This window comes from Siniperca chuatsi, linkage group LG7, assembly GCF_020085105.1.
Source record: "Siniperca chuatsi isolate FFG_IHB_CAS linkage group LG7, ASM2008510v1, whole genome shotgun sequence".
Lineage (NCBI taxonomy): Eukaryota > Metazoa > Chordata > Actinopteri > Centrarchiformes > Sinipercidae > Siniperca > Siniperca chuatsi.
This window is the reverse complement of record NC_058048.1, coordinates 28,094,927-28,107,314: the sequence shown is the minus strand read 5'-3', so window position 1 is coordinate 28,107,314 and position 12,388 is coordinate 28,094,927. Positions and strand designations below refer to the sequence as shown.

General features: G+C 39.2%; 1 protein-coding gene across 4 annotated transcripts in view; it reads right to left on the bottom strand.

Moving 5' to 3' along the window:
• pak1 (p21 protein (Cdc42/Rac)-activated kinase 1) overlaps positions 1-3,299 on the bottom strand; it is a 74,592-nt gene extending 71,293 nt beyond the window's left edge. For 2 of the 4 annotated variants that reach the window (XM_044203328.1, XM_044203330.1), the window contains exon 1: positions 3,105-3,299. The gene's annotated coding sequence lies outside the window, so the exon portion shown is untranslated. The remainder of the gene's footprint in view (positions 1-3,104) is intronic. The other 2 variants (XM_044203329.1, XM_044203324.1) reach the window with 2 other exon arrangements.
• Between the last annotated feature and the right edge of the window lie 9,089 nt (positions 3,300-12,388).

Sequence of the window (12,388 nt, the reverse complement as noted above, 5' to 3'; positions counted from 1 at the left end):
GATAACACACACACACACACACATTCACATGATAACACACACACACACACTGTCCTTGTTCTCCTGAAGTAGCCACGCCCAAAGCCACAAGAGCCAAATGGGTCATTAACTCCTCCCAGCTTTCCTCTCTCTCAGTCATGCTGTCGAGGTGTCAAAGCGACAACTGGGTGGCCTCATGCTTTACATAAGGCCATAAAATACTCCTTTCGCCACGCCCAGGTCTCCATGACAACCGCTGTGCCGCCACTGCCCTTATTAAACCATAATCCAATCCATGGGTTCAACTCGCTGCTGCTCAACCAAACCAGGAAGTCCATTTTGCCTTTTCAGAGTCTGAATACGTAAACATTTCTGACATGTTCAGCTATAACTGGTTTGATTAACATGGAAAGATGGTGTATCAATAAATGAATTAAGAGTTTCCATTCATGTTTCTGATCGGATGTGACTGGACACCAGGCACTCACCACTGTACACTTGAGTTGAAAAAAATGGACTTCCTTCACTGTCACTGGCTTCACGTTACTTCAAGTGCACACTGTGGTTGGTGGGACGGCCTGGAAGCAGATGCAATCAAATCTAATTCTCTATTTCATTTACTGAGCTTGTTTTGATACTGCTGCTTTTGAAACATCTTCACCGATGCCAGACCCACCAGTCGATCCATCGTTACAAAAGCTTCTTCAAACCAACAGTAACTTATTTAAATTCTAATGCAGAACCCAAAACCCAAACCCAAATAATTCCAGCTACATTAACAATATTTAAATAGGATGTAATTCTGCAGTCATAAAAAATGGAGTCCTGGGTTTGAAAATCTTACTAAGCGCATAGCTTCAAAGTAGAGTTGGAGCAAGCAGATAAAGAAAATATACACAACATCATTCTGTGTAGTTTTTTTCTTAATTTAAAACCTTCTTAAAAGAAAATTTAAAGTATGGATTTATCTGATTATTTTTTGGATTAATTGCTTGGCCTAAAAAATGACAGAAGATAGTAATAAAAAAAGGGTCTATCACAATTACAAGAGTTCAAAGCGACATCTTCAAATGTCTTATTTTGTCTGACCAATGGTCCAAACTTAAAAGATATTGAATTTACAATGAAATTAGACCCCAAAAAATTGCAGAACATCTTAACATTTGAGTAGCTGGAAGAGGGAAACGTTTAGCATTTTTGCTTGAAAAATAACAAACAATTAATCAATTATCAAATTAGTTGCCGATTAATTTTCTCGATCGACTAATATATTAATTGACTAATTGTTTCAGGTCTAATATCAGGATTCAACTTCCCATTTCTTCCAGGATTATCTTAGAAATTTGATTTTGAACCTGCATCATTATTATAATTAATTTATCTGTGGGACCCATCAAAGATAGAAAAATAATAATAAATGCAATATTCCACTATCCGCTCATTTTACACCCTCTTCTAGTTTACTGTGGTTTGAGTCGAGGTCGTACTCTGAATATGAACCATGCTCCATTCAAATTCACACACATGTAACCTACAGCAGAGGTTTTCAGCAGGAAGTCTCAGGGTCCTTTAAGGGAGCCGGTAATCAAAATGACAAGCCAATAATTATCACGGTCATTTAACCGTCTGGAAATAATACCCTCTCTCCACTATCATGCCCCCTTATACAGGTGTGAAACAACATCAAGCACACGAGCGAAAATGATATCAAATCATCATTAAAAGTTTTTTTTTTTCTCTGCCAGTGGGACAGACAGCTCAGGAGCAAACCCTTTTAATCAGCTTCTCACACTTACAGCTTTTCATTATCCAGGAAACTGGTCACTCAGATGAAGGGGAAATTTTTTATAACAACAGGGAGCAAAGGGCAACGTCAGCCCAACTCAGCCGGAGAAAGGCTGTACTGTATGCACTGGCAAGAACACAGAGAGACAAAGAAATGAGTTTATTTGTCCAGCTGAATCAAAAACGAGGCAGAGTTTGAAGGGTCAATAGGCAGTAATGAGAAGGGAACTAACTCCTAATGCTGATCAAAATGCCAAATGAGAGTTAAAGCGCCCTTGTCTGCCTGTCTGTAATCAATAAGATGTAGCAGATATAAACACTGTCTGACTTGCCAAAGCCACTAAAACCCCCCAAAATCTACTGACAAGTAAATACCAACTGAACTCTGCAGGATCAAGAGAAGTGCAGTGATTTCTGCTGAGCCATGTGGAAACAAGAGCCCCAGTGCATTTCAGAAAGATTACGTATCATAGAAAACTATTAGAAAGTTTATAGCAATTTAAGATACAGCAGGTGATGTGAATCTGCAAGAGGTCACAATGAGGACACTGTAAAGTCACTACTGAGTACTGCAGACACGTCGGTAGCCTTATTGTAATATACTGGGATTATTACACAGATAATTTACGAGACATGAGAGGATTTCTGCTTTCTAACAGCTCTGTCTGGTTGAAAAGATTAAACATTGATTACTTGTCTAATTAAAACTCATCACACCAAATAACAAGAGCTCAAGAATACACTTAAAATCAGAATAATTTCAGAGATTTGAGGGCGTTACAGTGAGAGCAGAGCAGTGTAGATGTCTATTCTTGGGCTACAGCAAAAGGGATTTGGGCACCGCATGGACTTTCTGATGAATCATGTCAGTGGTATCCTTTGAGGTAGATTTCAGAGATGGAAAAGTGGAAACTGGCAGGATTTCTTTCATACATACATCAATTCATTCATTCATTCATTCATTTCATACTCGCCCTGTCGTGTTATCAGTTCGCGAGAAGAAAAAAAACTCCCATGTTATCACAGCCAGCTGGTAAACTGGGAGGAAACCGGTGTAATAAAAGAATAATCACCATCCACCTCCGACTATAATAACCTCGTCGTGGCTGATTTAAATCCGCTGTATGCGGGTTGATGGGCCTGCAGGGTCCGGGGCGTTAATACATGCATGTAGATAAAGAATAAGATAATAATAGTGTGATCCCAGCCTACAGTAACCATTAACTCCTTCCTGTTCACAGGCAAATGAGCCCCTAATTCACAACGCACCATGCCTGTCTGACAATGAAGATGAGGGGCTTATTTTGAGGTTTAGAAATAAAGTCGACAGGCTCACTCACCACTTGCCTTGGTTGCAAATGTAAATCCCAGAATGTTGGGTGATTATTTCCGACACCGGGACACACCGTCTCATGTATTCGGCAAACTCTGCTCTCCTGTCGGCTCAGCTCTGCTCCGCTCTGTCGCCCTCCTGGCTGTTTTTTTAACAGTAAACTTGCCGATCCCAGACTATTGTTAGCAAGGCACAGAGAATCCTGCTGCACAGAAACACCCGCCCACTTACACGCCGCTCCAGACACGCCATTGGTTAATTTCAGCATCGCCCGCCGCCGATTGGCTGCTGCGGATGTCCGCTCAAAGTCCGGGGCGGGTCGCAACTCCTCGTTAGAGAGCGAGCGGTGATGCGTTCATAGCCACTGGAGAGAAGTCCGACATTACAGCTTTCTCCAAGCCCTGGCTAAGGGCGTTGCATTCAGCTTTAACTCTGCTAGTGGATCAAAAAGTAGAAAGAAGTAGGAATTTATATGGTTATAATTCACAAATAGCACTTTACATAACATCTGATACATTTTAAAACGCAGATTAGGTAAAAGATACTAAAAAACCCGAACTTTTGAGGCGTATAGAAAAATATGACAAAATTTAATCAACCAATAATTATAATAATAATTATGATTCGATCTACATATATTGAACGTATATCAAAATATATCAAATTAATATAATATCTAATAGAATATTATGTTAAGCTTTATTTTGTTGTTACATTACAAATTATACAAGATTAACCATTATTGTTTTTCATGTGATGTGTAAATCATTAGGGAAAAAATGCTTTTTTTTAATCAACATCAAATGTGAGATGACAGATAAACTGGAACATCCTGCAGCTTTGTCTCACTGCAGTCCTGCAAACTTAAAACTGTGTCAATGAATGTCACAATGTCTCCAACTGAAAAAGGTCAAAACTACGCATTTCCTTAATATAACTATCTGCAAACAGTGCTTGTGTTTGGGCTTTGTGTATAGCTATTTTTGTACCAGTGACTAAGATACTGTCATGTGTTCATAATTGCACCATGCCTTTGAAAATCTTACTGAGTTATAAAAAAAAAATACTTTAACTGGCGATCATGCAAAATGTACATGAAAAAAAGTGCTTTCCAATATGTTCTGCAGCACCACAGGGAAGAGTGGGATTTCTGTGGAGATTCCCAGTCTGTCATTCTGTTTAGCATGGAATCTTCCATATTCCACACCATAATTTACACTTGTTTAACGATAAAGGGCAAAACATTTCATGTATACATAGCAGATTCTTTTAACAAAAGTTGAAAACTTTAAATTCATTGTGAAGATGTTGTGACTTGTAGGATTAAACACTGACTTACTTTTAACATTTTTGTTCCCCTCCAGCCTGTCCTACTTTGAAAACAGAAATAAAACAACAAAGGTGAAAATTGGCCTGAATCAAATATAACCTGGATATAACATAGAAAAGGTTTCAGTCGTAGTCATCTGGACACTGTTTTCAAAATCAAAGAGAATGTTCCACTCAGACCCATCATGTGCAGCACAGATTCCATCACATACAACATAGCCAAACATTTGACTACAATCTTGGCTCCGTTGGTGGGGAACACAGTACATCATGTGGAAAACACACAGAAATTTGTGGACAAAGTGAGACATCTCCAGTTGGACCCAGATGACGTTATGGTTTCTTATGATGTTGTGTCCTTGTTCACTTGCATCCCGACCTCAGAAGCAGTGACAGCGGTGAGGAGAAGACTGCAGGAGGACTCCACCTTGCAGCAAAGGACCAAGCTTACACCTGAACACATCTGCAAACTATTAGACATCTGTCTCAACACAACCTACTTCCAATTCCGGGGACACTTCTACAGACAGATTCACGGCTGTGCTATGGGCTCTCCGGTCTCTCCCATTGTGGCCAACCTGTACATGGAAAAGTTTGAGAAGAAGGCATTATCCTCGTTCCCGGGCACACCACCAAGTCATTGGTACCGCTACGTGGATGACACCTTTGTGAAAATCAAGAAACAAGACTTGGAAGCGTTCTCAGAGCATATCAGTACTGTGGACCCCAACATCAAGTTCACGCGAGGACGCCAAAGAGAACCGCTTGGCCTTTCTTGATTGTTCTACTCTCAGAGGAGAGGACGGAAACCAACACATACGGATCAATACTTGCTCTTTGACTCACGCCATCCACTACAGCACAAGCTGGGTGTAATCCGGACATTACAACACAGAGCCAAAGAAGTGCCCACCGGCTCAGAGGGTAAGAAGAAAGAGGAAAGGCACGTCCAGAATGCACTCTCAGCCTGTGGTTATCCTACTTGGGCTATCAACAAAGTTAAAAGAGCCAAAAAACAGGACAAAAGTGTAACAGAACCAAGAAGGAACGGTGTCTCCATTCCTTATGTATCTGGACTGTCTGAAAAACTACAAAGGATCTTTAGACAGCACGATGTTCCTGTTTTCTTTAAACCAGGCAACACTTTAAGACAGAAACTCGTTCACCCTAAGGACAAGTTACCCATACAGAAACAGAGCAATGTTGTCTACTCCATTCAGTGCAGTGAGGAAAACTGCAAAGAACGGTACATAGGCGAGACCAAACAGCCACTTCACAAAAGACTTTATCAGCACAGACGACACGCTAACTCAGGATTACAGAGCGCCGTGCATTTGCATCTAAAAGCTACAAACCACACATTTGAAGACAGCGAGGTGAAGATTCTAAGTAGAGAGAAGAGTTGGTTTGAACGGGGCGTCAAGGAAGCCATTTTTGTTAAAAAAAAGAGAACCCCTCTTTGAACAGAAATGGTGGTCTGAGATTCAATCTGCCCAAAGTCTGTCAGAGTGTATTATCACCTTGGTCACGCCAATCACATGCTAATCAGGTACTTAACAGTGATGAGGGAGGTGCAGCCAGAAAACAATAGGCCTGATTACTGGGCCATCTTGGAAACTATTAGGTCAGTTTCAGGTGAAACTAGCTATTAACAGATACTCAGGCAGATTCCTTCCTGAGGGCAGGGCTTATGTAACAGTGTAAGAGTAGCTTAAATTTCTAATTCCCGTCCCATTTCTTCACAATTGAGAATGACTTCTGGATGGGAGCCGAAACGTCTTGATTCTGAAAACAGTGTCCAGATGACTACGACTGAAACCTTTTCTATGATAGTGATGAGGGAGGTGCAGCCAGAAAACAATAGGCCTGATTACTGATTACTGGGCCATCATGGAAACAAAAGAAGGTCAGTTTCAGGTGAAACTAGGCAGGTTTAACAGCAGAAACTCAGGAAGACTCCTTCCTGAGGGCAGGGCTTAAGTAACACAGAGTAGCTTAAATTTCCGAGTTCCCAGACCATTTTCACAATTGAGAATGACTTCCGGATGGGAGCCGAAACGTCTTGATTCTGAAAACAGTGTCCAGATGACGACGACTGAAACCTTTTCTACGATAGAACACTCCTGGACGAATGAGGGACTACACCGTCTTACCTGGATATAACAACAACAACAACAAACAATTCCTCTTTTGTGGAGTTTAACTGCTTTTGGAGAACCTATTCAGAGAGAAATTTTGATTTCCATTTCACAAAAACAACCAAACAAAGTTTGATAATAATTACTGAATCATTGAAGACATCATGCTTTGTTTCCTCAAAGCACACCGTCCAATAAACCAGAAAACAGGTCTATTTTCATTACTATGAAGATACAGTACTAAATAAGGTGAAGAATAACAAGACAGCGACATCTAGTGGTGAGGGTAAAGAACTCCATGGACTCTTCAGTGTAGTCTACCTAATACAGAAAGACAAAGCTAAGAAATACATAGAACATAGGTGATGTATCGTTGGCCAACAAAGTGCACTAATTCTCTTAAATATGTAACTGGCTTTTTTCCTTCTAAAAAATACATAAAGGGGTTCTCACAACGAAGTCTATCAGACTTCTGCTCCTTTAAGTCAATGTTTTAAGCACAGGGGAATAAAATGCACAGACATTTCAGCTCTGCCATCTTCAGGTTACAAAAGTCATACAGCCTCAAGATTTTGTCTTTTAAACCATCTTTTTAAATGTGTCACCAACAGGTGAACCAAGTGACTACCTCTGGTAAGATCGGTGTATTCAGAGGTGTCTTACTGAACATTTCACAGGGCCACTTCCTGACATTAAAGGACATGTTCCCATTTTTTAAAGTCCACATAAATACAATACTCACATGCTCGTATGTAAATTGAAAGTGTCACTTGTGGTTGTAATTGTTCCTCCTCTCCATACAAAAAAAATCCCCTCTCAAAGCAACTGCAATAAAAGGGATGGGGAACAAAATTCATCAACCTCATTTCACAATCAGAGTCAGAATCAGCTTTATTGGCCAGGTATGTGTACACATACAAGGAATTTGACTCCGGTTTTTTCGTTGCTCTCAATATACATACACAGAAACAGACATAAATACAGCTAAAAACAAGGACAACAAGCTCAACAAGTTAAACAAACATTAAGCTACTATGTGCAAAGATATATAAATATATATATTTAAAAAGTATAAAAAACAACAACAGTAACATTTGTAAATAGTAAGACAATTAGTGCAATGGTGCAAAAATAAATATGATAATGTAACAGGTTGCTTTAAATACATGAGGTATATGACAGTATATACAGTATGTACAGCGTGCATAGATTTAAAAAGTGATAATATTTCCATAAACAATGAGATAAATTTACAGGTACAGTGGATGTTTGTGTCACAGGGTTATTGCACAGGGATTGTTCCTGACACTATGTGACTGGTGTTAAGTGTTCATCAGAGTGATCATTCAAAAATGAATTTAAGTTAATCTGAAGCTAAAATGAGCAGTTTGAGTAAGACAAATCAAGTGGGCATCTTCCATAGTCTTTTTAGTACGAAATTCCCATTTTTTGTGTTTCTGCCACAGCTCAGCAAGGAAACAATGTCACTGGTGGAAGTACAAAGAGGGAATTTCATACTAAAAAGCCTAGTACTCTGGATACCTCAGGCTGCTGACGCATCATATTAACTTCAGTTGAACCTTGGAAAGCATTTTTGCACAGAACAAAGGCTGTGGATTTGGTCCCCTGTCATTTACATTGGAACTGCACAAAGGTCCATTAACCAAAACAAAAATACATATACATACACAAAACTATACACAGATCATACAAGCAAACATAAATTAACATATATTAAAGTGGCATACTACATGGGGACTACAGGAACTGTGGTTGATCAGCTTGGGCTGCTAGAAATTGTTGATATTGAAGACAACATGAAGCAAGTTGAGGAAAGACTACCATCTCCTTTTCAGTAACACACAACTAGCTAAACAATTTCTACTGCTAACATTCTGCTCACTGCGACCCCCGCTCTCTATCATAGTGAATGAAAAAAACTTAATTATGGCAACTGCACAGAATAGTCCTATATTCAGTGATGAAACAACACAGACCATCCCACTGTTGCTCTCTATCTCACAGTAAATTAAAATATGTAAACACAGTTACTGGGGGGAATATAATTAAAACACTGTCAAGCAGGTGGGTGCGAGGCAGCAGGGGAAGGACCCAAATGCAGACAGTCGAGGCAGACAGGAAGAGCTCAGTTATTTATTAACAAAGTGAAGATACATATGCTTGCAGGCAGGCAGGTACAGGTTCCAGGTTTCAGGGTTAAAGGTTAGGGTTGCAGGGAGTCTAAGGATAGAGGGTGTCATATTCTGCACAGATTGTAAAGCCCCTTAAGGGTTCAGCTGGCTGGAAAGCAAAGGCATAAGCAAAAAATGACAATCTGGCAGGGAATGAGTGAAAAATCTGTTATGTACTGTAGGGTTGATGAGGGAAAGAGGAAACAGGTGAGCAGGTGGATGTGCAGGTAGAGAATGGCAAGGAAGGGTCTGGGGAAGTGGAAATGTGGCTGGAGGAAGGGACAGAGAGGCAGAATGTGACAAACTGATGCTCAATACATCCGTCTACTGTGATATCAGTGGGAGATACTGAACACTGAACTACAAGTCAAAAGGAAGATGCTATTAATTTGCGTGATGGGAAATGTAGGATACTTTTGATACTAGGGACTAAAAGGATATCTCGGCATCTGTTGCTTTTGACCTTTCTTTTTTTAATCTGTGTTGTAAGTCCCCCTACTTTAATAACATTAAATCTAGAGTGCTCCTTTAATGTGAGCCAAGTGGGCAATTCTAAAACAACTATTTCTAGCCAATACGGGCAGCAACAGACCATAATAAAATGTCTGTGATACACTACAATAAAAATGTCAGGGCAACCATCATGTGTTATTGTAGTACAGGACAAATCACAGCATAAGAGAAATGTAATTGCTCAACAGGTGTTACGGGAAACAAGACAGGTCAAATTTTGCATTTAAATTAACTGGAGACGTGGCATTTAATGTAAAAATAAAATAAGAGGTACGTCCGAGAACTCCACAGTACCTGAAGACTTGAAACAACGACTTTCAGTTGTCAGCAGGGCGAATATCTCTTCTTACATGATCCACAACCTGATCCATTCAGACTCCGGCTAGTACCAAGAGGAGTGTTGGACCGAGAGCAAAGTGGCATATGAGAAAAACATCAGTATTACTCTTTGTAGTACAATAGATGAGATGAAATCTATTCCAGTGAGTCTTGGGGGAACAGCAGACCTGCCGTGTGAAGGAGCGGCTGACAATCTGGATATCCAGTGGCTCAAGCATGACTTTAGACATGAACAAGACATATGGACAAGAGTTTTTGGGGACAGTACGACATCGGTGATGGACGATCTTAACGGAAGATTCCAAGTGGTCAAAAACACATCAGCTCTTCGTCTATCCAACTTAACAATAACAATCTTTGAATTGTTCATCGGTCTGGGGATGAACCAACAGCAGTGTGTTAGCAATCACCCTGTACAGTTATAATAAGTAATACCAGAGATAATCTACCACTCAGTGGAAGAGACAGCTGTGTTGCAGTGCACTGTCATTGATGTCAACGATGACCAGCCCCAACTTTGGAAGAAGTTTAATTCCAAAACACTCCCTCTCACTGAGGTGGGCCAAAACTACTCGCTGGTGTTTTCATCGCTAATGTTAAATCACTCAGGGTTGTACTTCTGTGTGCAAATGTATTTGCTGGTGGTGTGCCCCAAATTTGGCCCACCTGCTTTAGAGCTCTTCTCAGAGGGAGATGAAGTCACTCTCACATGCAGAGATTGGGGAGACGGTATGGGGCGCCTTCGGTTCATCAAGTCGAACCGAACAGAAGGCAAATCTTTAGTGGATCTGATATAATGTCTGATCTGAGCAGAGTGAACATATATCACGCTAATGCAAGCTTGGTTATCTCTGATGTCTCAGTGGAAGACACAGGAGAGTATTGGTGTGCAGTTGCTGACCCAGATAATCAGTGTGTGTCAACAACCAAAACTCTTCTGAAGTACAGAGAGGCCTTTGGGATTTACTCCACCTTCTACATTGTGAGGTCCTCACTGATCACTGTGGTCTGCTGGTGATCCTCTGTGTTGTTGTAGTTATTGTGATCCAGAGGACCAGGAGAGGAGAGCAGCGGCCAGCTGAGACAGAGTTAATATACATAATGTTCATCATTGGGTGTATCACCTTTTTTCAATTAAGTACTCATTCCTTGTTGTTTTTAATACAGTGTGTTATATACTTGATTTTGAAACAATGGATTTTAGCCATTCATGCAAATAAAACACATTTGGACTTGAACAAACTTGAAATACAGCGACAGAGAGAGTAAGAGACATCAAAACAAAAAACTGCATAAACTCATTGTATGTGATATTATTATTATAATTATTTTTGCTAAATAAAATAACAATGTAAAAAGTACAATAGGCTACATTTCAGTAATTTACCTTTTAACAATGCTTTCACCTAAGGTGTTTTTTGATCATTTTACTTATTTTTTTTAATCTTATTTCATTGTACTGATGTTTTATTTTAAGTCTAATGATAACGTGATTTTTCGATTATATGTAAAGGAATTTGAGTTGCCTTTTATGCATATATAGTTGGTGTATCTAGCAGTGTTGTTATTGTTTTATAATTGTTATTATACCTTGGTCTATATCAGTTAATGAGCAATTGTCTATAATAAAGGTTAAAAATGAACAATAAAACTTGGTACCCAGTATTTTATCGCTTTGATTGTTGATTTTACTTATTATAAGCAACATGTCTCTTGGTATGTAAAATGTAGCTTATATTGTATTTAAGATCAGATTAATTCCAATGTCTACAAATATAATTTGTATCCGTGCCTGTACTGCTTTGATTTTTGCAAATAATTTATATTTGTATGTAAAATTGTTCTGAAATAGCAGACTGGAAATATTTATCAAACAATTATTTATCTGGAACAACTGCTCAGAAATACGAAATATCATTGAGCAACAGTTTTTATGGTTAGGTGACATTATCATCTGATATATACTTGGTACACACACAGTACTGTTTTGATTGTGATTTTTATTTCTTGTAAAGAATCGTTTGTGCAATAAATCTTAAATTGTATTTCAAAATCAACTAAAGGATTGTATTTTACTGTATTTCATTACTCAGTATTACTTCGTGATGCTTTTTTCAAATTTTTGTGTACAGGTCACACATGTAGCCACATGTGAGTAGGTACAGAAAGGTGCGTGCATACATACAATCCTAATATTCAGGGCAGGTGCAGGATAGCAGATTCAGTAGAGGAAAAAGCAGATAATATCAGTAGAATGGATTATAGCTCCCAAACTTTTATTTTAAGTGAACAGTCAACATTTCTGCCTTAATATCCATCTTGTCAGGACAGGGACCCAAAAACACAACGTAAGGCAACACACTTTAACTGTAGCAGCAAGAGCATGCAGAGCAATCCTGAAGAGTAAAGTAGTTAGTAAGCCACTATATAATAGAATATTTTTCTGAGGGGAACTGCCTGGCTGAACGTGTTTATTTTTTCCTTATTAATCTGGATGCATCTAGGATTTACTTTGGGGTTCTAATGTAATGAGGTTTGTGTATATGATGGGGACAAAATCAGATACATGACATGGATCATCTTAACATACGAAAATACATACTTATAGGCCTACTTAAATGATTTAATTCCAAGACAGCATCCACAGAACAGTCAGTGTTTCATATTTGCACCAGTTTGAGCTGGTTTGACAGACTTGTCTGCTGCTCAACAGCATTTTGTACTTTTACACAATTTGTCCACATACTGAAACACCAAACAGTGTCCAGATGACTATTCAA